The following is a 23,654-nucleotide window of genomic DNA, read 5'->3' on the forward strand; positions in this document are numbered from 1 at the left end:
ACCCTATGGTATACCATAAGCTATTCTATCTCAGACATCATAGATATTGGAAGGGTCTGGTCCCTAACATCACAGATATTATAAGGGTCTGGTTCCTAATATCACAGATATTATAAGGGCCTGGTCTCTAACATCACAGATATTATAAGGGTCTGGTCCCTAATATCACAGATATTATAAGGGTCTGGTCCCTAATATCACATATATTATAAGGGTCTGGTCCCTGACATCACAGATATTATAAGGGTCTGGTCGCTACTATCTCGAATAACCTTACCACCGTACCTGTCTTATGTATATAATATATATACATGATCATACATATAATCATCATATAATAATAACATTCCATATATAGTCATACACGCATCATACACTTACCATTCAAGTAAATCTATTAACTATCACATGGGAGTATGTACACAGCCCCGAAAACATAACAGATAGGGGGGGGGGGGCTAGAACTCACCTGGAGTCGGTTTCTCTCGCTGTTAACGGTAATGCCCTTCCTTAGTTGTGCACGGCTAACTGTACAATACATTACGCGTGTTAATTATCCATTACTACTACTTCCTACATCTAAGTTAATGAAACCCACAACTAATGGGGGTTCGGGGGCAGCGCCCCTGGTAGCGGGGTCTAGGGGCGGCAGCCCAGCCCCTAGCAGGGTCCAAGGGGCGGCAGCCCCTGCTGGGAGAATTTCGCCAAATATAAGTCATTAAACATGATCATTACGTGCTTTTAAAGTACAATTACACTACTGACTTGATCATCCACGCTGTTAGTCATATGGGGTCCCCGTGCTCGGGTCTCATTACCATTAAGAAACGGACCACACGGGACACGTCATATGTAAGACCTACAGATGAATTCGTGCATACTCACCTATGGAGATGGACTTTGGGGTGTTGCTTGATAACGGATGTATAGCATGTAGTGGGGGCTATTTGCTAGTTAGTTACATAATTGTACCTTAGTCGTATCTAATTGCCATTCTGGTAGACTTTGATGCTTAAGTTTAGGTTTTGGTTCAATAAAAAAATCCATGATTGTTTTAGCTATTACATATGGGCTTAAAATGGTACACTTGGTTGTGCATAGTTTTGATCATCTAGCTCTAAGGTTTAAGTCAATTTGGGGTGGTCTGGCTCGGTAAAGCATACTGAAGCATGGTAAGGCGGCTTCAGAGCTTTGATGTGTGGGTTCCATTTAATCGTATAAACTAATGAAATTGTCACGCCTTATTTATCCCGGTAAGTATTAGGGTATGGGTTTAAGTGGATAGCAATATCGGTAATCGCGGTTTTTGTGTTATTTGTTGATATTCAAAATATAATTTAATTATTTAGTAAAAAACAGTTTCCGGTTCTGATTTCATTGTTCATCTTTTTCGGGACGAAAAAGGATAAGTGTGGGAATGTGATGTGTGGGTGAAATATTGTGTGTTAAGTAATTTATATCATGCATTTTGTGTGTTTATATGTCTTGGACACGATTACTTTGAGTGGTTTTACGTTTACAGGTGAGCGGAGCTTAAATGATCTTAAAGGAGCTAAATTGGAGCATATGAGATGGGGTGGAAATGAAGATTTTATTACATGGAATGATAAAGAATTTGAAGACGAAGACGTGGCCAAAAGCGGGGCATAAATAGGAGTTCAAACGAAGAAGTTACATGCGAAACACCATGGTGGGTGACAGGCCCACCATAGCCTATGGTGGGACTGCCACCGTAGCCTATGGTGACCCACCATAGCTTACGGTGGGACTGCCACCGTAAGGCAGAAGATGAAGACCGTAGGCTACAGTCCGGTGGTGTGACCGTAGCTTACGGCCGCCTGGGCGGAAAAAACGCAATTTTTAAGTTTTTTCTTCCATATTTAAGCCCGGTTCAACCCTATGCCGCCTATCCTTCATACCCTAGCCCCCTTGGACGATTTTGGGGCTATTCTTCACCATTCTAACACCTCCCAATCACCATAATCATCCATGGTTTCATCCTTCCAATCCATAATCGAGCTAATCATGATGAAGAGGCAAGGCTAAACCACTCGTGACCACTTCAGGTGTAGGGTTTGCATATGAACTAATTATTTTTATGAACATTACATATATTGGGATTTAGTTTGATTAATCTTTTGGTTGATTGAATCTATATGTTTATTGGAACTGATTAAACAGTTGTGTTTTTGGGACTTTCGTTTATCATCATTATCTGGTTTGTGTTCATCAACATTTAGGATTAAGTTCTTATCGTCATTGATCCGTTTACCATTAACCATTGATAGATGCTTTGTTTTGTATTAATGAACTGGTAATTAGATAGACCGTGTTCAGTTGTGTCAATTCTTCGGATTAAGTTCTATGAATCATCATACACAAACTATTGTGTCTATTAATCATTTATCTATTCTAATAAACGAATCATGTCTATGTGATTTCCCAATTGGTATAAAAATTATCATCAATCATTTCATTGCATTACCTGAAACTGAAGTGTAGTCACTGTTTTCTTAAATTGTTTTACAACCAAATTAATTTTCAACTTGTTTGACATCGTCTGTCCGCTTAACATAATTATTACTAAGTATTGAACTTGATTAGCACTTTCCACTGATTTCCTGTGGATTCGACACCTTACTTGCCTTTGCTAGTAAAGGTATTTTATAAATGTTTTTGATTGACCTTTCGACATCGATCACCTATTCATCATGATTAGCTCGATTATGGATTGGAAGGATGAAACCATGGATGATTATGGTGATTGGGAGGTGTTAGAATGGTGAAGAATAGCCCCAAAATCATCCAAGGGGGCTAGGGTATGAAGGATAGGCGGCATAGGGTTGAACCGGGCTTAAATATGGAAGAAAAAACCTAAAAATCGCGTTTTTCCGCCCAGGCGGCTGTAAGCTACGGTCACACCACCGTAGGTTACGGTCTTATCTTCTGCCTTACGGTGGCAGTCCCACTGTAAGCTATGGTGGGTCACCGTAGGCTATGGTGGGCCTGTCACCCACCATGGTGTTTCGTCTGTAACTTCTTCGTTTGAACACCGATTTATGCCCCGTTTTCGGCCACGTCTTCGTCTTCAAATTCTCTATCATTGTATGCAATAAAATCTTCATTTCCACTCCATCTCATATGCTCCAATTTAGCTCCTTTAAGATCCTTTAAGCTCCGCTCACCTGTAAACGTAAAACCACTCAAAGTAATCGTGTCCAAGACATATAAACACACAAAATGCATGATATAACTTACTTAACACACAATATTTCACCCACACATCAATTAGAGAGTATGATGGGTATGGGTCAAGATGGGTAAAGTTAACCTATCTTAACCAAAGTAAATATTAAAATACAAAGTGTTTCAAGAACCCTTCAAAAAAAATTAAAAAAAAAAAACAATAACTCAAAATATAAATAAAAAATGCAAAATGTAAAAAAAACTAAAATGTTTTCCCCGTCGTCATCGGTTTCGATTTCTCGGTTTCGATTCGTTTTCGTGGGTTTTGTTTGAAATTAAATTGTATAGAGCTTGTTTTAGTCCATTCTAACCTATAACAAAAAATCATTAGCATTTTCCCAACCTATCTTGAACATCTTGCAAAACTCTTTTAATCCATGCTGACGATCATTTCAATTTTAAAAGTTATCCATATTAACTCAAAACAACTCATTTGAGTTTCTTTTGCCATTCCTAATCTCTCTGTACATATACAATTAGAGTTAACTTAGTCAACTCAAACCTCAACTAATTTAGCCATATCACATATTATGAGATAAATTAATTAAAAAATTTAACCACTTGTTGTACTCGAAACTCGAAAGGTACATGTAATTTGGTGTATCTAATGTCTATCTAAAAGTATTGGTCTACGGAATTTACCTGCATATGAAATCTGAATATCAGAACTTCTATAATTATCGAAATTAACGACATTGACGTCAATTTATCTAATGAGAAAGCTTAGCCTGATCAGTGAGACATTGAGGCCGTGATATGAGATTAAACAGCACGTGTGAAGAAAAAGTTCAAAATATGAGAAAGCTTAGTCTGATCAGTGAGACACTGAGACTGTGATATGAGATTAAACAGCACGTGCGAAGAAAAAGTTCAAAAGATAGTTATAAATCTATGAAATTAACAACGCTGACTTCAATTTATCTAATGAGAAAGCTTAGTTTGAAATGGAAGCATATATTCAGTTAAGTATTTCTTCAAAATTCCAACTTGATGTGTGGGTGAAATATCGTGTATTAAATGAGTCATATCACATGTTTTATGAGTTTATATGCTGGAAACACGATTACTTTGTGTGCGTTTACGATTACAGGTGTGCGGAGCTTAAAGGATCTAAATTGGAGCATATGAGATGGAGTGAAAATGAAGATTTTATTGCATGGAATGATAGAGAATTTGAAGACGAAGATGTGGCCGAAAACGGTGCTTAAAACGGAGCTATAACGAAGAAGTTATGGGCAAAACAGTACGGTGGGCCAGTCACCGTAAGGCAGTGGCTGATGACCGTAGGCTACGGTCGTCTGGGCGGAAAAATACGATTTTTTTGGGTTTTTCTTCCATATTTAACCCCGGTTCAACCTTAGGACGGCTATGCTTCATACCCTAACATATTTGGGCGATTTTGGGGCCATTCTTCACCATCCTAACACCTCTCAATCACCATAATCATCCATGGTTTCATCCTTCCAATCCATAATCGAGCTAATCATAATGAAAAGGCAAGGCTAAACCACTTGTGACCACTTCAGGTGTAGGGTTTGCATATGAACTGATTATTTTTATGAACATTACATGTATTGGGATTTAGTTTTGATTAATCTTTTGGTTGATTGAATCTATTTGTTTATTGGAACCGATTAACAGTTGTTATAAATGTTTATAAATGTTTTTGATTGACCTTTCGACATCGATCACAACTCGTAAAGGTAATTTATAAATGTTTTTGATTGACCTTTCGACATCGATCACAACTCGACCCGAGCTACTTGTTATATCTACTAGAATGATTTCAATTATCCCACAATCCAATTTAAAAGCAGTACGTAATAGGCGTTGAGATTATTTTTTCATCAACGTTAGACCATTATGATCCTCTGGTTCACAACTTCACTCTTTTAACCTACATTCCCAATTTTAATCTCTTACACTTTATTCCTTATATATGCAAAAGATAGTAATCTAAAAGCCCAAGACAATACCTCCTCTTATCTGCTAGCTTTTAGGCTGTTTTTTTAAAGTATATGTACATTAAGATCAGATTTATGACGTGTATCCAACAATCTTCCTTTACATAAAAGTACTAGAGAATGATGTTAGTGTAATTTGCTTTTGGTAGTTTGTGCATGCATGGGAACGGTGGAAACACGTCGATCTTAAAACTCCAAGCTAGGCATATAAACTTTATGCTTTTATGTTGTTTGTAAAATTTGACGTTAGAAGATAATATTTGACTACTTAAGGAACTTTAAGAATGTTGAATGCTCAAAGGAAGATCTGTCTTTTGAATAACATTGGATAAGATGTCGGCAACAACTTCTTCAACTATTATATCATCTTAGAGCATCCACAATGTTAAACCCATACAAAGTACTACATTAGTGCCACATTAATTGTAAAGTTTTTTCAAAAAGCCTTATTTTCTTTCACAACATCAGACCTCTACAAACACTATTTAAATTTTATTAAAATTGTCTGTATAATGTGTGTATGTATATATATGTATGTATGTATGTATGAGAGAGAGAGAAAGAGAGGGAAAGAGAAGAGGGTTGTTCCCACTTCCTTGTCCCCCTTCTCGTTTGCAGGCACAAACCATCCTCACCCGAACTTTGCTCTATATCACTGGACATCATTGCCTCTTCTTTTGTTGTGTGCCATGTTGGAAGGACGGCGCCTAGAACCTTAGCATTACACGTGCTCTTAGACTAATGTTTGTGTACATGAATGTAGAAAGTGTCTCATTTTTGCAATATAAATATCATTAAATAGCCTACTTTCAAAGTTTATATCATACATGAAAACAATTTAGACTAACCTTACAATAATTTATAATCGATATAACTTATAAGTGATTTAAGAAATTATTTTTAATTTGTAAAAATCAAAAATGTTTTAATATTGATGTATATTACACAAAAATCACATCCATTTATAGTTTGGCAACTCAAATTTGTAAAAATTAAACAAAAATTTAGTCAAGATATCATGGGACCAGCATTATGTGTAAAGATTGAACACTGACGATTGTACACGATGTATTCAAAGTGAATGCTTTCCAAACTTGTTAAAATTACCATAATACCCCCATGCGACATCTATAAAACCCCGTTCGTCCACTCAAACTTCCATATCATTTGTTATCTCCAAAAACAAACTACTCGTATACCTCATGGCGACCGCAACTGACAACATTTGCACCATAGACACCATTCAAGGACGACCATCTAACTTCTCTGAATGTTCGTCGCTTTCATCCGTCTCTGACACTGGAGAGTTTACACGAAATAACAGTGGCAGACCCCGGAAATGGAAAAAGCTTATGAAAAAGCTGGTTAAAGAAAGCAAGAAACGTTTGTATGGATCTTCGAAGCCTTCGGTGTATTCTTACGATGCCGTTAGTTACTCCCTCAACTTTGATGACGGGAATAGCAGCGATGATTATTATTCATATCGAGTTGGATGTTTGTCCCAGGTTTTAGTTGAATGATCTTGAGGTTAGTCAGCGTGGCGGCATCATGCATGTATATAGGCTATAGTAGAGATGGTGTCATTTGTTGTATGAGTTGTGAGATACGACTTAGATCTTGTAGATGATTAACCATATATATAGGTGTCAAAGCAGTAGAAATAGTCAATTTGTATTTTAGACGTGTAAATCAAGTCTAAGGATTTGGAAGTTTACAAGATATATGAATAATATGACAATGATATTTTGTTGAATATCAACTCTTTTAAGGTGTTTTTAATTCACGGATAAAATATTTAAGTAAAGAATTATAATTAATTTGAAGAAGTTGTATTTGAAATTGAAATTAAAATTGAAAATTTAGGATTTTGAATCCGGATGGAATTTGAATTTCTAATGATTTTAGATTTTTTTGTAACTAAAATAATTAAAGTAAAACTGTTATTTCCGTTCTTCAGATTTGGTTAATTATGCCACTTTTGTCTTTTTCTATTTTTTTTTTTTTGATAATAAGAGCCTTTGAGGTTTCACGACTCATGTTAGTTTCTTTCAAATCGTTAATTCCGCCTATTTGCTAACATTAACTAAGAGGCATTTTTTTATTTTACATACTTGGATGAGCAATAATAATATGGCAAACCTCAATGACACTTTTATAAGATTAATATTAAGATATTTAACCATTTCAATATAACTTATTACAAATTACTTAATGACGATTACCTCATGCATTACTAAAATATATAGAATCACTTTTTTAGGGTTTTTTTAAAGTTAATTTTCGGGTTTTAATTATTTATTTAAATATCCATTCTAATCTTTTACTCTTTTTTATCTTTTTATTTAATTAAAGCTTTGTCACTTTTATATACTCATAGTTGCGCATATTTGTGATGTGCGGCCTTGAATGAGCTTCCCTTGGTTTATGCGTTCGGAGTTCAATATCTATTAGAGATAGACAAGTTTTTGAAGTGCTTTAAGAAATAGGGTTGGCACGGTTCGGTTTTTTGGCGAAACCGAAGTAAGCGGCCTTTTGAATATACAGCCGTTTGGTTTTTTGATTTTCGATTTTTTGTTATTTTTTGTTTCGGTTCGGTTATAGTCGTTTTTTTTAATTATGTGTAGACATTGCAAATATATATATATATATATATGAAGATGTTGATTTTAAGCTTGTAAGAACGTATTAGAGTATCATAAATATATTAAATACAAAAAACAAAAATAGACGCATGTTACGTGCAACCATACGAATACAAAATTGCTTGAGTAATAGGGTTTAAAATAACAAAGTTCTTAATCAAAAAACACTAAAAGTTTATTCTTAATCTTCATTAATCATCTTGTTCATCTTCAAAAAAGTTTAATACCAGTCTTCGTCACCTTCATAATCTTTATCACCAACAATTGGTTCAGTTCATTTTTTTCGATTTTTGTGAAATGGCACCAAACCGAAACCGAAAATTTGGTTTTCCAAAAAATAAAAATTAACCGTCTGCTAATGCTTCGATTTAGTTTTTTTGATTCGATTTTTTCAGTTAATTCGGTTTTCTACTCACCCTTAATAAGAAACAATCGAAAATTGTCCATGCATGCCATTATTCTTGTAGAGCCCACTCAAGTTTTTAAGTATTTTGTATTGGTTAGCTTAATTCACGATTGTTTATATGTTTTTGTTTAGTTCATGTATGTTTGGGACCGAGCCCTTTTTGTAAACAAGCCCATTGGGCCAATATGAATGGAAGATGCATGCCATGCAACACTAACCTTTTGTATAATTCAAACTTCTCTCTCTCTCTCTCTCTACCTTATTCCCTCAACAACTCTTTCTTACCTTTTATAGTAAATAATCAAACACTCAAGATCCGAGATCCTTTTATGCTGTAAGTGATTTCCGATAGCTTACAACAAGGATTGATTCAAGAACAAGTTGTGAGATCCGTTATAAGGAACTTCAATTCTTACCTCGTTATGGTGACTCTGGAGGGCTCGAAATGAGCTGACTTTTGATCATATATAAAACGAGTTCAGTTGCGAAACTGGTCGAATTTGTAGGGCCAATCTTCTATATTGTTTTTAGGATTGCGTATGTCGTTTTAGTTTGCTTTTGGTCGGTGTTTTACGTACTCGGTGCGTTTATTTTGTAAGTTTATTATGTAAACTTTGGAGAAATGGAGACCCTATAAAAGGGACACTTTACCATTTCTCCAAACTCCAACTCTTTCACAACTCTTGGAAATAAAAAGAAGTTCTCTCTCCACTTCTCCTTTTTCTCTCTTTTACATAAACAAACTAAGATCCGAGTGTCGTTAGTGATTTCCGCTAACCAACAACACGGATTGATCAGAGTCAAGTCTTGAGATCCATCTAGAGAACCTACAAGTGGTATCAGAGCTTTCGGCTCGACTTTTTGTGGTTTTCGGGTCAAACTTTTCGAATTTTGATCTTAGTTTTTGTTGGATTTGAGGTTGATTTCGTGTTATTTATCTCTTTTGGAATCCCTTTCACCTTAGAAATACACAAGAATCACTAAATCTAACTTTTTAGTACTTTAAATTTTTGTGTATGTGCTCAGATTCGGCTTAAAAACTCAGATCTAGGCCGATTTATTAATTTTTAGACTAAAGTCTTTTTTGGAAGTTAGGGTGTTATATTCCCAAAAAAAAAAAAAATTGCATCGGGTACTGTAGCAGTCGCTTCCGAGGTATTGTAGCAATCTTCGAGTACTGTAACAATCGCAACGCCGAGGTATTGTAGCAATCGTTTCGCTTCGCACGGGGGTACTGTAGCAATCGTTTCTCTTCGCACGAGGTACTGTAGCAATCGCTTCGCACGGGTACTGTAGCAAATCGTTTCGCTTCACACGGGGGGGGGGGGGGTACTGTAGCAATCGTTTCACTTCGCACGTGTACTGTAGCAATCGCTTCCCATCGGGTACTCTAGCAACTCATGCGAAACACTGTAGCAACTCATGCGACACACTGTAGCGACTCGGTACTGTAGCAAAAAAAAAACAAAGAAAAAAAGAAAAACCTTAAATTTCTTTTCTTTTTCAAAAAAAAAAATGTCTTACGAACCTGAGCTTGGAGGAAATCTGGATATGGGAGAAAGCCGAAAGAAAATATTAAAAGAAGAATTCAACATGTTTATACATATTAAAGGAGAATCGGTTGCCTCTCTCATCAACAGATTTGAGTCACTCGTCTCCAAAATGAGTAATGTTGGTATCATCAATGGTTTGTTTGAGATCAACATGAAGTTGTTGAATTCACTACCTTACACATGGAACATCAATGTGGTTACCATCAAAAGAACCACAAATCTGTATACCATGACACTCTCCGAGTTGGCTTCTACCATCAAGTCTTTTGAAATAATGGAAGATAAGCTCCAAATAAACAATCAGTCCAAGGAAAATAAAGTTGGGTCAAGTAATAAAGTTTGGACAAGTGCTGTCGGTAAAAGCAATCATGCATGTCCTATCATTCCCGACACATCACCAGTCGATGAGATAAATCACAATCTGTGCACTCAAGCTTGCATAAATAAGGTTACATATTATAGATATCTTCATGACGAAGTTTTGAAAGAAAATGCAAAACTTCGTCAATTAAATGCTGAATATGTAAAGGCTGACAAGATCTACGGTGAAAAGATTAAAACTCATCATGTGAGTTTTAATTTTCAATTAAGAATTGATCCGACCATGTGAAAAATGATAGTACATTGGTATGCAATGATCTTAGCGCATGAAAAGAGTAGATCAAAAGTCCACAAAATCATTCATAGATGTGTAGGTAGGCTTGACAAACAAGTAAGTGTCGGGTGATATAAACCTAAATTCCTGCCGGTATTAGTGGATATACGATTGTGAGGCGGTTGCATGATTCCATGAAGTCATATTCATGAAGGCAGAAATGTAATTATACATGTCATACCCAAGCCTCTATTTACCCTATCACAGTTGTCTTATGAAATAAGTGTCAATTTTTAATCTTTATTTGAGTCAAGAAAAGCCTCATAGAAAGGCAAGAAAAAGAAAAACAAAAGAGTCAAGAAAAGAAAAAGAAAAACAGAAAAACAAAAGAAAAATCAAGAAAAAGAGTCGAAAAAAAGTCTATCTTAGGATTTTGACTTCTGTTTTATTTCTTCATTTATTTTGATTCAAGCCTTGGACTTTCTCTGTTTGTAGTCATACAAGACCTGATTGTTAAGGCCCTGAATCTTCTGCTTTCTTTTAATCTTTCTAGATTGAGTCAAGTGTGCAAAAATAAAGCATAAAGTATCAAGTATGTTAATAAGAGTACTGTGATCAAATAAGAAAGGTTTAAGTCAAGTTGAGGTGATATGTCAACACAAAGTAAGCCCGAGATATGATGGAATCAGTAACATGTCTGATTAAGTGGGGACCACATAAGCACCGTGCCTAATTGTACTTTAAACGTATCACTTTGGCATCAAAACACTTGTCAGGTTAAACAAATGGACGATATCTACATTCGGTGATGAAATTGTGACACAATAATATCAAGATGGAAACACGATCTAGGACTTTGCAAATCAATATGATTCCATGTTGTGATCTTTCTCACAAAAATATTAAAATCGTTAGAAAATTCTGTAAATATTATTGATATATAATATTAATTTCATCTTTACTCCTATCTTTTATTGTTTATTTTGATTTGATTTTATTTTAGTTTCAACTTCAAAATGTTATGTATATATTTTTGTTATTTTTAAAATATATGAAAATGCCAAAAATATTTTAAATTTGTATTATGTTCGTACATATTTTGTTAAACTTTGTTTCATTCAAAATCATGTGTTTTGTTGTCAAGGTCGTTCATGCAAAGTTCGTTGAAAATCTGGGACTTAAACAAATCATTTACAAGTTGAGGGACTGAAATTGGGAGGGCCTATGAACGATTTCTTCTTGACCGTCCAGAGGGTCTGCGAGCGAATCTTATCGTTCTGAGTTTTGTGCAGCTATACATGGACAGGTAGATCAAGATCAAGTCTGCTTGGAGTTGCAGATATTGAAGCGCTTAAAAGAAAACGAGAACGTGAAAGTTGGTGGTTGAACCTAAAGATGAACTGATTGTTTCTGAAGACAAGGAAAGAAACCAGTCGGCTCAAAGAAGGCAACAAAAGAAAATTAGATGTCGAGCCTCCCGCATCTGATGTTTCTAAAATTTGCTGATGCCGATCCTCCCAGAAAATAAGATTGAAGTTCAAGTCTACAAGATTGGAAAATAAAGAATTGTCCGAGATCCAATCTGGTTCAAGATCCTGGATCAAGACAAGTACTAGTTTCAAGAAATAAAGACGAAGCAAAGAACTTAATGAAGGTTCCTCGACATACTCAATCCTAGAGGGAGATTGTAGGGCCAATATTTTTATATTGGTTTTAAGATTTTGTATGTCGTTTTAGTTTGCTTTTGGTCGGTGTTTTACGTACTCAGTACGTTTATTTTATAAGTTTATTATGTAAACTTTGGAGAAATGGGGACCCTATAAAAGGGACACTTTACCATTTCTCCAAACTCCAGCTCTTTCACAACTCTTGGAAATAAAAAGAAGTTCTCTCTCCACTTCTCCTTTTTCTCTCTTTTACATAAACAAACTAAGATCCGAGATCCGAGTGTCGTTGGTGATTTCCGCTAACCAACAACACGGATTGATTCGAGTCAAGTCTTGAGATCCATCTAGAGGACCTACAGAATTGAAGATGTTAAACTCCTGGGCTTTCTTTGAGTAAGAAATCGTGTGAAGTTTTGGTGCTTTGAGTTTTTAAGATAGGCATAGGTTTAATCTCCATAGCATAGGAGTTTGACGTGGCTTTTTCTTTGATGTTTATATTGATTGTGTAAATATTTGAGGTATTTGGTGTTGCTAGCCGGCCATGCAGTTATATAAAAATTCTGTTGCTTGTTAAAAAAAAGATGTTAAATCAGACGCTACATCTTTTCTTAAATATAAACTACGCATTCAGTCAACACAAATATTTGACATAAGTTTTTTACCCTCAGATGTTACAAAAGATGTTAAACTATATCTATAACATAAAAAGAAAATACTTTATAAATAAACAATGCAATGAATAAGAAATAATATAACATAAATGAACCATTAGACCTGAAAAAAAATAAAAAACACATATTAGTAAAAGATTTTGTAATATTAATTGAAAACTAAGTTTACAAATACATACTAACTTTAAACTGTATCACATTAAGTTTTCGAAAATCTCTTTGTAAACAGCTTTATTTAATTTTTTTAAATGTTCCTAATTGTTCTAAAGAATGTTTTTTTTCTTTTTTCTTTTATAGTGTTTTTTATAAATAATTTTCAGAAATATCTATATTTTTATAGCATTTTTCATGTCATTTCTTAATAAATAAATAAATAAAACTTAAAGAACATTCGGTTTGATCACCATTCACCGGCTCTTTTTCTTTCCTCAAGAGTAAATTAAATCATTGACAAAGTGGTTAATAATTGGAATAAATAGACTTAATCATGGAGTTAATTGCATTAATTTGAATAAATAGATTTAATTGCAGAATTAATTGAATTAAATTGGAATGCTTATTTTAATTTAGTGGATTAAAAATATTTATGAATATGTGGAAATTATTGATATGAAAATATGATTACATGGAATCCTATGTGGATAGGCTAGAATAAGGACATGTGGAGAGAATCATCTTGATTTAATATATTAGTAAGAGATTTTAACTATTTCTGTTAACATTGCCAGAAAAAATTGACTTTCCCTTTGAAATTTCTTCTCAAAATGCCGATGGTAATCCTTGAGTTTCATGCTCAAGCTGGCTTAGTTGCAGATTCATAAGAGCACGACTATCACTCTCCTCAATTACTAAGTTTTCAGCATTCACGCTTGCTCCGTAAATCTAATGTCAAAGGAAACCTTACATTATACATAGTTGTATAACTTGAATAAAAAGATTGATAGAAATGATACATGAAAACTAATCAAGTATGTACACATAGAATTAATTAGGTATCAAGGGACACAAGATTTACCTTTTTGTAGAGATCAATGTTTTGTTGATGTATCAAGCTCCCCTGTGTGATTAAGAACACAAAAAAAAAAGCCCAGATATGGTTAGATTTTCTTATTAGATGAACTTTTTGTGATATAGAAATGAAGAATAAACCGAACACACCTTTCTTGTCAGATCTTGTATCTCCTCTATTAAAAGTTCATCCTGCAACCATTTAGCCCAAAAGTGTGTGGAATCAATTAATTAGCAATTAATTAGCTGTAGTGACTATTCAAAGGGCCAAACCAATTTTTATTGTGATGTTTTCTAACTAAATCATAAGTAATAAAAACCTGTTTTCAAATTTGTGAAAATAGAAGTGCAAGTTTAAGGCCATTAAGAACATAGAATTAATGTGTTTTATTATCTTTATACAAAACTAAAAACTTTCCAACCTTAGACATACGTATTATACCTTCTTTGAACTAATGCATCGCAAGCTCATTTCAAGCTGATTCTCTAGGCTTTTCAGGTCATCAAGACCCATATTGCTGATTTCTTCTCCCATCACCTGCCTAATATTAACAAAGAATAAAATTAACATGAAGTGTTTTTTAAAGTAATGCATGCCGGTGGATAATTTAAATCACACAATACACTGTCCATCTTTGAGTCTAATGCAAATGAATACAGTACCAATGAAATCATTAGAAATGAAAATTAAATACAATTTACCGATGAGCTACTTGCAGAGTCTCTAGTTGTTTCTTCAGTGTTGATGCTTCCATTTGCTAGAGCTAGCAATTGTTTATATTAGTGATAAACTTAAATATATAATTATAGAAACAGGATCAAATACATTTTAGTTTTAACATAAAAACAGTGAGAACCAATTTGCTGTTATTATTAGGTTTATTTTTATAGGTGTTTGTTGTTATATTTTGCTCGTATTTGCTAATGTTCGATTATAAGACGTTATAAATATTTGCTTATTTATATTTTGTTGTTAATATTAGATTTTTTCTTTTGCTATTATAAGTATTTGCTGTTATTATTTTGTTTTTTGATTTTGTTTCTTTTGTTGTGATTTTTAGGGTTTTTTTTCTTTGTTATTATAAATAATTGTTTATGTAGATTGGTATTGTTTCTTACATTCTTATTTTTTTATAAATTGGTATTATTTCCTACGTTCTCATGTTAAGATTAAAATGTACATGAATCTTTCCTTATAATTATAAATATAATGTGTACCACTAAAAGCATAAAGAGTTAAAATATTACAATGATCAAATTATTTGTATAATGAGGGTCTTAACGGATTTTAAAATTGGAGTTCTTTTCGTAAAGTAAAAATTAACTTTTTACCCAGGATTGTAACATGTGGGAGCATGGCAACAACACATTTTTTGTATTACGATAATGCACAAAATCAACATATATGAGTTGAAGTGAGTTTGAGGGAAAAGGGAACTATCCCAAGCATAGTGATTCTTTTTCTCCGGATCGAACCTAGAAAAATAGAAAAAGCTTATAACCCTAACTTTTAGGCCCCCTCTTGAAATTGGGTCCCTAGCTTCAACTTATTTCTTGTGCATAGACCATTCGTGTGTGATTATAAAACTGTCCTAGCTAGTTGTCGTATAATATACCCAGAAACAACTATTCACTACGATTTTGATTAGTGTATATGGACATAAAGGATTCTAAAGTTTCATTATTCTAAAATGATTAGTAAGATAAGAAGAATGTTTTCGGTTTAATTTGCATCTTATGTGTGACAAAATGTGCAAACAAAATTAATTAAGTGATCATTCAATTTGTAATCTATAAGTACATAATGTTTATTTATATGTTAAATTACTTGAAGGTGGATTAAGAAGTAAGACTAAGGGTCATTAAAAAAAGAAAAAGAAAAGAAAGATGTAAGAGAAAGGGGGAATTGTACCTTAGCCTCTGACGTAGAATTCAACAGTTGATTGTTGTCTTCTTTTGATCTGATATAGCGTTGAATCACCGATTTCATGCTGAAATATCATATAAAATATAAGACAGAATTACAAATTTTGTCCTTTAAACATAGTTGATTTACGGATCAGATCCTTCGAAAAGCTTACTTTCAGGAGGTGTCCTTTATATAACATGTTTCATTGCTTTTCGTCCTTTAGACTAACTGATAATCCAATTCATCTGTTAAGTGATAGCAGGTGCAAGTCATGTGATGGGCAAATAGGTAATTTCAACATTTTCTATATTAAAATAAAAATAATTAAAATTAAAATTTAAATTTAAAAAGACTAATATAAATAAATGGTGGACCCCACAAGTCTTCATCTCCAACCGCATCACCCTAACCTTAAATCTTCCCCAGCTCCATTTTTCCGATGAGGGAGGGTGAGATAGAAAAACTACGGTTTTCGGTGGTCGTAGCATATACCCCGTCATCGTTTCAAACCCTCCCTTCGTTTCTATCATCCAAACCCAAAAATCAGAGATTCCGGTGACCCAGGCCTCTCCGTCGTAAGTAGTTTCAAAGATGAAGAAACACTAATTGACCCCGGGCAGATTATGGATAATCTGGGGGTTAAATAGATGTTTCCCACGAGGGGTTAGGTCCGGCAAAGATGGTTCTTCTGATGACCTGCAAAATAGACACCGTGAGCTCGTCACTAAGAAGGGGGGGGGGGGGGTACCTCCTTGTGACCACCCTCCGGCGTGAGAATCAGACTAGATTGCTCTTGAATATAAGTGTATATTAAGATATTGCTAGAGAAGATAAGATAATGAGATATCAGATAACGTAATGTAGTGTGATGTGATCATACCATTCCAAGGTGTTAGAGTATTTATAGCCGAAGGTAGGTTTCCAAGCAGGTACAGCCGGCTGAATAGTATTCCTGTTCTGCCAACTGTGGGCTACGCACGTGCCATGCTGGTGGTTGGTGGGTAGACAGCGGCTGATAGTGACCAGGCCGGCTGTGTACTATTCCTGTTCCACCAACTGCATGCTATGCACGTCCTCCGACAGGTTGGTGAGTAGGTAGCGGCTGATAGTGACATACAGTACAAGAGCGTGCTGCTCGTCATACTGTTGTCAGTGAGCTGTCGTATCTTTGGTCAGATCTTTTGTCCATACCTCGTCAGGTACAGTACAAAAGATCCTCCAGTATCGTACGGACTGGCTCATTTGTGCGGGAGTGTTCCCGGCTTTGTGCGGGAGTGTTCCCGGCTTGCTCATTCCTTCTTCAGGTGACATTACTGAATTATATAAGAGTTAAGTGCCTTGTGCGTGTAGCCTTGCTGCGCGAGTAGCCTTCCCTGATGGCTAGTATCCGTTGCTGCGGGAACAGGCGGAGTACGTCGACCATTGGGAGGCTTTTTTTGCGGGAACAGCTTGCGTACTGCGCGTAAGGACGTCACGTCTCTGAGCATGGTGGGTCCTGCGGATCCAGTTGGTTTCTGCGCAGACGTCTCTTCAAGGTGAGTCGCGAGTTTAGCCTTTGCGCAGACGTCCCTGTTGAAGGTGAGTCTTGCGGGTTCAACTGCGCAGACGTCCCTCTTTGAGGCGAGTCTTGCGGGTCCAACTGGGCTCTGCTGGGACCTACCTCTTCAAGTCCCCCCAGTCCAATGTTCTTCTCATGAATTGTTAATAAGTGAGGTGAACTTTTGGACTTAAGCAAAGGGTTTTGAAAAAGGTTTTAGTTTTAAGGTTTTCCATGGGGATTCTTCCCGCGGAAGTCCTAATGTCACGTGAAGAAATTCCCGACTTTTCTGCTTGATCTTTGGGTATGATGCGGGTAGGTCTGTAACTTCCTCGCAAGTCAGGAGCGTTGGGTTCCACTTGTATAGATTCTCCCTGAGGTTTTGGTAGTTTTGAACATAGTGATCAATTATGTTAAAACAACCAATTCCATCTTGGAGCTTCAAACAATCTAGTTCTCGACGTTCCCGCTATGCGGGGATGTTATTCCCGTTTCCGCAAGCGTGGCCCAGAAGATCCTTCTTGGTTTCAATTCCCTGCGGAGTGCTAGGTATGTGAAGGGCTTCGCCTTGACACTGTACCCGCACTCGTCTTATAGTTACTTTACTTCCAAGGTATTCCTGGCTTCAATTCCCTGCGGGTGTTAAGTATGTGAAGGGTTTTGCCTTGACACTGTACCCGCACCCGTCTTATAGTTACTTGGTTGCCGAGGTATTCTTGGCTTCAATTCCCTGCAGGTGCTAAGTATGTGAAGGGTTTTGCCTTAACACTGTACTCGCACCTGTCTTATAGTTACTTGGTTGCCAAGGTAAGGGGTATAGTCCCGCTTACTTTTGAATCTTTTTGAATCTTTTTGAAATTCGAAGAGTTGGTGAAAGGATAAGAACAGTCCAAACTGTTGAAACGTCGTCCGACGGTTTCTTCTGACAGTGTCAGGACGTGCAGGAAGTTATGACGACGTGACAGTATATGGTCATTCCAGACGCTTTTTCAGGCGCGTGGGCGCGAGTTTTCGGGCGCGTGGCCGCGAAGTTTATGGCACGCGTCCTGTCAACAGCTGTTGCCAGCTTGCTTTTTCCACGTGTCATAGTTTCATTACACCAGCGTTTTCCTCTCTCTTCCGCATTAAATTCATCGCATTCATTGCGATGAGTATATAAAGGGAGGAGAGGTTGCATCTCAACTCACAGTTTCACCTCTCTTCTTCTTCTAAACGATTTCCGGCGAATACTCTTAACTTTTCTGTCGAGCATTCTCCTGAAATCGTTCTTCTTTACATCCCAAACATGTCTTCTGTTCATGATCTTGAGGCTACCGCCGAGGAGTCTGACGTGTATGCAGAGAATCCGTCGTCCACGTCGGACAAGGATGACAAGAGTACTGCTGGCGAGTGCCAGTGTGCTCTTCCGGTCGACCTCTATCAGTACGTCGTCACGAAGTTATGCTCGAGCCTTTCGAGCCTGAGTTTCCTGCACCTCATCAGACGGTGTACGATGCCCCCAAGGGCAAGATAGGGGTGTACGCTGCATTCTTCGTCTATGGGAATCTCAGGTTCCCATTGACGAAGTTTGTATACCGTGTTCTGGAGAGACACGGTGTGCATCTGACTGAGGTACACCCAATGGCGATCGCCAAGATCCGCCATTTCGAGTGGGTGTGTCTCATTCTGGGTGTGGAGCCCCATGTTGACCGCCTGAAGACCTTCTATTCCTGGAGGTGCATCCAGGGGTAGTATACCTTGGTCAATCGGATCAAGGGTTTGAAGATCTGCGCTACCGAGCGCAGTCTTCGATCTTGGAAGCTGGAGTTCTTCTATATCTCCGCTCGCGTCGTCCCCATAGCAATGACGTTCAAGAACGGGAGAGCTCTCCCGAACCTTCACGCCTCCAACTACCAGGAGGCGGAATGGTTCTCCAAGGTTTCCCGGATCCAGTCTCCGGTTTACCGCTTTGCGGAGTCCGGGATGGTGATGCTCGGGATGAGCCGGGTGTGGAAGGAGGCGTCACAGATTCCCATCGTCCTTCAATACGGTTTGAACTCTGTCCCTTACGGTATGCTTCATATTATCCGTTAATTTAGGGTTTTTGTTCTAACCGTTTTTTCTTTTTGTTTTCAGAGGGAAACGACTTGCAGTCTCTCCTGCAGCCGCGGGAGAGTGATGGTCCCGCTCGGATGGGTACTCGTGCTCTAGATGAGAACGAGTTGCCCATCCTTGAGCAAACGGCGGATCGGTTCGTGGAGGTCTACCCGCCGGGCCACCCGATTCTAAGCGCCACGCGGCCAGGTAAGGAGTTGTTTAACCCTAGACCTGTCAATGCTCAAACCTCTGCTGGAATTCCTCTAATCTTGTCAACTTCTGATGAGGAATCCGCAGATGGTCCATTCTTCGTGAGGAAGAAGAAGGCTGCTGGCGGGAAGGGGAAGGCGAAGGTTGCCTCCACTGCCGATCCGGTGAATCGGTCTGACTCAGAGACCGAAAGCGAGGAGGTGGCGGGGAACACTGGTGGTGTTGAGATCACTGCTCCGGAGGTTGAGACGGCTGTCACCTCCGGGCAGCCCAGTACAGCGACGGTGACCGGCGTAAAGAGGCCGGTTCCATCGGGTTCGTCCCCGCCTGTTCGTACCTTCAAGCTCAAGAGGACTCGTAAGTACAAACTTCCTTTAATTTTAACTTCATATCTTTCCGCCATTATGCTTATATATCTTGTCTTCGTGTAGGCGTGGATGCTACCGCATTCCAGGGTGGAGCGGGGAGGAGCACCTCCGGACCCATGATGGTAGGTTTGGTCAACCTACCTGAGGCGATGACCCAGGCGGCTGCGCCTGCTTCAGTTGGTTCAGTTGCTCACTCGGTTGAGGCAACTGCTCCAACTGTGACGACGTCTCCGCCGGTTGTCAGTGCCATATTCACTGATTGTTTCACTGAGCCGGCGGTGAGTTTTTCTGTGGTCTCTTCCGCAGCAACGACCGCGGTTGTGAGTTCACCTCCGGTGAGTTCACCTCCGTTGGTCTCTACCACGGCGGCCTCCGCCATGCCTCCTCCGGCGCCGGCGACAACGGCCGGTCCTTCAGGTATGTCCGGGGTTGCGGCGTCTAGCCAATCTCTGCCTCCTTCCCATCTGCCTGACCTCTTGGATGGATATCCGTTAGGTTCGGGTGATGGGTTTGGCGGCTACAGGTCTGTCGTCGACCCTACAGGTGCGTAGGGTTATTTTGGCCTGTTATGTATTTGTTTTTTTTATCATCTTTTCCTAACTGCTTTTTGTTTTTGTAGTGTCGTATTCGAATGAGGTGTTTGTTCCGCGGTGGAACATCCGCCGGGGAACCACCTGTAACACCCCGACCGATGGCGGATTATACATCGGGGCGCTAAGAATTGTTTCATTACTCGTGACACTATTTGGGTGTCAATATTTAATAAATACATTTCATTGCGCATGCGCATAACACACCATAAAGTAACATAAATCACATCATAACTCATAATATTCAAATACATAAATTTGTCTTGTTATATTTTAAACTAGGTCCAAAGTAAAAGAAAACATCCTACGTGTCCTCGAGTTTCCAAAAGCAGCTACAGCAAACCTGAACATGTGTTAAAATAAAACGTCAACACTTGCGTGTCGGTGAGAAATCATGTTTAATAGATATACATAGATAATAACAAAGCACTGCGCGCAACATGTGTATAACTGGTGTTCAACATAGTGTGTAAACAGATTGTGATCAAGCCTAAATAGATCATAGCTCATAGTTCATAGCGTGCTCCAAATCGAGCAAAAACAAATAATCATTCGTGTATGTGCAAAGAAAACAAGAAAATCGTAACGATAGGTCTCCCGTGTTTATCTAATGGATCCATGAAAACTTCGGAATAGGCCGATCAAAGCGGTTAATGATCAACACATACAAATATACAACACTAGTAAACGTCCATAACACATGGGTTTTGCGCACATAATTTCATAAATAAGTTTAAGACTCAAGTTGTACGAACACATGAACATCCCAAAAACGTTAAAAATAAAAGGGGATTAGGTACGAGATTACTCACTTGTAAAAGATGCGTTGAAAGATAATGCAAGAACCAACTTTTAAACAAGCGAAAGTTAACCTATAAATAAGAGGTTATTGGTTTAACGATTGGTTTTTTTTATGTCTTGAATATATGCAAGTCACTTAAACAAATTATTAAAAAAAAGGACTATATATTATATATTTACCGAGATTTCTGGGCAGAAAAGAAGAGAAGACGGATTGCAAAGAGGGGAGTGTTTAAATGTTTGAGTGTAGTGTTTAATTATCCAAGAAATTAGTTTTATTTATAGGAAAACCCTAGGGAACACATCCCTAGAATTGGGGAAAAAGATCTTATCAAATCAAAGCAAAAGATATCAAAAGCAAAAGATATCACAAGCAAAAGATATGGTGGCAGCTGCAGGGGATGGGGGAGGCTGACAAGTTACTGTTCATAGCATGGGAGGGGTCAGTCAAAGTACTGTTCAAGACATGGAAAAGAAGATTTTAAAAGATTATGCCAGTTACTTTTTCTGACAACCAAGAGGGTTGGTAAGCAAGCTGCGCCGAAAGTGACATTTCGGACAGATGTCAGATCTGGCCTACTGTGCCCATACCTTGGCAGGTATAGCACAGAAGATGAGATATTTCAAAAGCATACAGGCTGGCTTAAACTGGAGAAAAGACTTAAGTGTCTAGCGCGAGAAGGCTTGAGTGCGCGAGGGCGAAGGCAGACAGAACAATCCTTAGCGTGCCGCGGGAAGAACTACAATCCTTGGCGCGTCGCGGGAAGAACTACAATCCTTGGCGCGCCGCGGGAAGAACTACAATCCTTTGCGCGCCGCGGGAAGAACTACAATCCTTTGCGCGCCGCGGGAACAGTTCGCCTCGCGTATCGCAGGAACAGCTGGTCTTCACGCAGGCTTCCTTGTAAGGAGTCTGGCGCTTGGAGCTGCACAGACATCCTTAGGCGGGAAGAACCAAAGGACAAGCAAAGAGTTAAGAGAAAAAGGGGTTCAAGGCTTAAGGGTTAAGCAGAGGGGCGGGACGGCGACAAGAGAGAAAAAGGGGCGGGACGGCGGAAAGGAATTATTATTATTATCATTATTATTATTAGTAATATAAATATATATATATATATTTGATAAATTTATAAAGATTATAATCAAATTTTAAATCTTAAAATCGGATCCGTAAACGGGTACCTGGGTCGGGTCGGATTTGGGCAGTTGTCACAGTCTCCCCTACTTTAAGAAATTTCGTCCCGAAATTTATCTCGAAGTAGGATGCGCAGAGAAAAGGTGCGGGTATTTGATCTTCATTTGATCTTCCCTTTCCCAAGTGAACTCGGCTCCGCGCTTGGACTCCCAGCGAACTTTGACAATAGGGATGCGACTGCGCTTGGTTTGCTTCACCTCGCGATCCATAATCTCAATAGGCTTCTCAACGAAATGCATAGACTCATCAACTTGAACTTCATCAAGTGGTATGTGGAGGTTCTTGTCAGCTAAACATTTCTTGAGATTGGATACATGGAACGTTGGATGCACATTGCTGAGCGCGGGCGGCAGGTCCAGTTTGTAGGCAACCTTTCCCACTCTCGCAAGAATCTTGAACGGACCAACATAACGAGGTGCAAGCTTACCTTTCTTCCCAAAGCGGACAACACCCTTCCAGGGCGACACTTTGAGGAGAACAAGATCACCAACTAGAAATTCGAGAGGCTTCCGCCTGCGATCTGCGTAACTCTTCTGCCGGCTTCTGGCAGTCAGCAGATGATCACGGACCTTGGCGATTTTATCGGTTGTCTCTTGAACTAGTTCGGGTCCTGTGATTTGAACTTCACCCACTTCGTTCCAACAAATCGATGAGCGGCACTTTCGACCGTAAAGTGCTTCAAATGGGGCCATACCGATGCTGGAATGATAGCTGTTATTATAAGAGAACTCGATCAGAGGTAGGTGTGAATCCCAATTACCTCCAAAATCAAGAACACAAGATCGAAGCATATCCTCAAGGGTTTGGATGGTTCGCTCGGACTGTCCGTCAGTCTGAGGATGATATGCAGTACTCATGTCCAAACGAGTTCCTAACGCAGATTGGAGAGACTTCCAAAAGCGAGATATAAAACGGCCATCGCGATCGGATATTATGCTCAAGGGAGTACCATGACGGCAGACAATTTCTTTAACATATAGATGCGCAAGTTGTTCAACACGGTAGGTTTCACGAATGGGCAGAAAGTGGGCAGACTTGGTCAATCGATCCACTATTACCCAAATGCTATCATGTTTGCTTGCGGTCGAGGGTAACTTGGTGATAAAGTCCATTGCTATACTTTCCCATTTCCACGTAGGAATTTCTGGTTGTTCGAGCAAACCAGATGGGCGTTGATGTTCAGCTTTTACCTTAGAACAAGTTAGGCATTTAGCTACGA

General features: G+C 38.2%; 1 pseudogene across 1 annotated transcript in view; it reads right to left on the bottom strand.

Annotated features, from left to right (window-relative positions):
- Positions 1-13,503: 13,503 nt before the first annotated feature.
- The window catches only part of LOC143598285 (MADS-box transcription factor 23-like), a 41,673-nt pseudogene continuing 31,522 nt past the window's right edge, over positions 13,504-23,654 (bottom strand). Inside the window, exons 2-7 of the transcript XR_013147084.1 lie at positions 15,665-15,743; positions 14,455-14,516; positions 14,195-14,294; positions 13,903-13,944; positions 13,760-13,801; positions 13,504-13,626 (exon numbers count right to left, since the gene is read on the bottom strand). The product of XR_013147084.1 is annotated as an MADS-box transcription factor 23-like (transcript). The remainder of the gene's footprint in view (positions 13,627-13,759; positions 13,802-13,902; positions 13,945-14,194; positions 14,295-14,454; positions 14,517-15,664; positions 15,744-23,654) is intronic.

The sequence above is a fragment of the Bidens hawaiensis genome, unplaced genomic scaffold (assembly GCF_021521415.1).
Source record: "Bidens hawaiensis isolate Kalapana, Puna unplaced genomic scaffold, B.hawaiensis_p1.1 tig00049900_1, whole genome shotgun sequence".
Classification (NCBI taxonomy): domain Eukaryota; kingdom Viridiplantae; phylum Streptophyta; class Magnoliopsida; order Asterales; family Asteraceae; genus Bidens; species Bidens hawaiensis.